A 3,197-nucleotide genomic window follows, 5' to 3' on the forward strand; every position below is an offset into this window, starting at 1 on the left:
TGACGCCTTCATCATGTCGTAAAATGCTGTCGTGGCTTGTGCATTTCACCAAATGAAACATTGATGTTCCCCGCCAAGCCCTCCATCCTTCTTGCTGCACCTTTTCGCAGACAATTGCACTTTTGCTTGGCAATTTGTTCACAGCCAAGATGTATGGCCGCCATGATTAATATTTAAAATCAAATTTGGCAAAAAGACATAGATGGATGCGCTGCCCCCAGGCATGTCGTGGGAACTCGGGTACGGGTACATCCGCGCGGAACTCTCGCCGCTCCGTTCATGCTACGGTTTCGATTCAGTGGCTGTGCTTTGGTCAAAAGAGGAATTGTCACTCCCGCGTTATTACGGTTTGAAAGACGCGTCGGATTATGATGGAGAGTAGGCTAATTTATGGAAAGTGCGGCACTGCCCCACATCCCGCGAGCTCCATCGGGGCTTTACCTCATGACGCTGTGCTGTGCAGTGTGCAGAACCGTTACGCTGGGCGGGGAAATAGCGGCTTTCGATGCGGGTAAGTAAGCGACTACAATGACAACATACAGCCCTGTGATGCCACACGACCTCATAGCTGGGTGATGTCACACAATACGACACAATTCCTTACATGCATCGAGGCATTTAAAAGCTCGTCACACCCTTGTCTGGCCGCGGTTGCTCCTCTTTGTCGGTGAGTTGACGAGAAACCTCGGGTAAACCTAGAAACGTAGTTTGAACCCTGCTTCCGTTTTTGATCTCGAACACGTCGTCAGAAATAAGCCCCTTACCCCCCCCCAAAAAAAAAAAAAAAAAAAAAAAAAAAATGTCCTGGCAAAGTTACGTGGAGAGCCTGATGGCAGAAGGCACCTGCCAGGACGCGGCCATTGTGGGCTACGGCGACGCCAAATACGTCTGGGCGTCTTTAAGCGGCGGCACGTTCGCCAACATCACCCCCGCTGAGATCGACGTGATGGTGGCGAAGGAACGCGGCTCGTTCTTCACTCAGGGGCTGACCTTAGGCAATAAAAAGTGCTCTGTGCTCAGAGACAGCCTCAACGTCGACGGCGACTGGACAATGGACTTCCGGACGAAGAATCCGGACGGAGGGCCCACGTACAACATTTCTGTAGCCAGAACTGACAAAGTATTGGTTTTGGTCATGGGCAAGGCAAGTATCCACGGAGGCGTGCTCAACAAGCAAGCGTACGGGATGGCCGACTACCTGAGGAGGTCCGGATACTAAAGCGGCCCGTTTCCACCCGCCTCTCGTTCAACCTGTCAACCGCTTCCTGTCCTAGTTGACAGTTATTCTCCTCATTCCTCCTCCAAACCGTCCTCCCTCTTTCTATTTTGTTGATCCATAGCTAAGCTAAGCTAAGGGCAACGGAAGTCATTGAACGAAGACCAGCGAAATGAAAGGAACGACCGCCTGCGTATCTGCCGACCGTCTTACCACCCGTCAACGACACATGCCCGGAAAAAGCAATTCCTGGACGCCCTCTCAGATCTGCAAATGTATGTCACCCACGTCTCGGTATTGTAGTTGGATTCGATCGCGAAAGAGGATGTGACTTGCTGTCGACGCGGCAATGGACGTTCCACAGTTCGCAGCTCGGGCAGTTGTCGCTGTTTTTCGTGTGCCAGCTTCTGTAATGTATCTCATTTGTAAAAGTCTGCCATTTTGTTGGACAATAGATATCGCTGCTTTCAAACTATCTCAAGTGTCTTGTTTTTCAAATGGGACCAGGCGCAGTACTAGCTCGTGTGTTGCTACAAATGCGTACAAGCATAGAGCGACTTACGTTAAACACCAGGGGAGCTGTATGTAGTTTAGTGTGTAGTTTCGCCTATCATGGCTCAGCTTCAGAAAACAGGTGGGCCGTGATTGGCCTGAGCCCTCAGCAACTTCGACGTCATCTTCAGTCGACAGAAGTGACAAAATGGCCGCCCCCTGACATGGCTAAAAGTGGTTGCATTTTGCTGCTTATCTTATATTCCACAAACGCAATATTCATCAGAATTACGCTCCCCCCAATACCGATTGAGATCAAACAAATGTAAATACCAGATAAACCAAGTAAAAAGAAAAAAGAAAAAAAAATCACGTTTTTGAATGATTTTATTTATTAGCCGAAACAATATTCAAAGCTTCCTGGCCCCTGAAAAAGTGCTTGCCCATTGATTAAATCATGAATTAACTGTGGCTTATCATTTTTTATGTAAAGCTGAGTTCTTTTTCACTGACCACACCCACTTTTTCACTGATTACCCCCCCAAACCTGTTCAAGCAAGAAATCACCCAAATAAAACCTGTCAACGGGGAATTCTTGACGGAAGGCAAATGCTTACAGGACCCATACAAAAAGAACGCGTTCTCCTCTACTGCAATTTGGAAACGACAACTTCCAAATTCAGCTAGTCATCATATCCTGTCATTATTACTCTCACCTTTATGCTTTGTCCACGCCAGACAACTTAAGAGTCTGAATTGTCAGGTGTGAATGCTTGTCAGTTGATGCTCCCTGTAATTAGCTGGCGTCCCGTTCAAGGTGCTCCCCACCTCGCGCCCAATTCAAAAACTGGAGATGTCTATATTTTAATAACTTTAATCACTTGTCCACTGGTCAAGAAGTGCAATGGTATACAATCCGCGTTGTTATCCTGCGTCCATTATGAGAAAGGTGAATTCAACCGTTGAGGGAAATGTACGCAAATAGCCACAAGGTGTGTTAGCCTAGCGTGGTAAAGGATAGCAAGCACTATCTACTGCTGAGGCCCCCCCCCGGGAAAGATTTGTGATGGATGAGCGGCGAAGTACGGCTCACTTCATCACCATTGAGCGCAGAACACTCGTCGCGTGTACTGCGATGACGACTAGCTGTAGCTCGCACGTCTTCCGGTTGATGCCCCAAAGCAGCACAAGAACACTTGCGGGACGCGGAGCTCCCCCAAGTGACTCGCGCGAGCTATTAAGAGACGCTGCAAAAGTTTTTCCGCTTTGAGGTTACTTTGAAAAATACACCCCTACCCGAGTCATTTGTCTACTTTTGCTGGATGTGACATCACATGCTTTGTCTTTATCAAGGGGATTTTTTTTTCTTGTAAACTTTTTTTTTTTTTTTTTTTTTTTTAAAGATTTTATGAGCGTCTTTTCGCTATTCGCGGGCCGAATCCTCTCTTTTTGTTGTCGTGGCTCATGTGATTCGACGTGGAATTGGATT

The 3,197-nt window shown here is 47.6% G+C and overlaps 1 pseudogene; it reads left to right on the plus strand.

Annotated features, from left to right (window-relative positions):
* The first annotated feature begins 677 nt into the window (after nt 1-677).
* On the plus strand, nt 678-1,688 carry LOC147149594 (profilin-2 pseudogene; annotated as a pseudogene).
* Nucleotides 1,689-3,197: the final 1,509 nt, after the last annotated feature.

The sequence above is a fragment of the Filicampus tigris genome, chromosome 3 (assembly GCF_054856515.1).
Source record: "Filicampus tigris isolate MCC_2025a chromosome 3, RoL_Ftig_1.0, whole genome shotgun sequence".
Taxonomy (NCBI): domain Eukaryota; kingdom Metazoa; phylum Chordata; class Actinopteri; order Syngnathiformes; family Syngnathidae; genus Filicampus; species Filicampus tigris.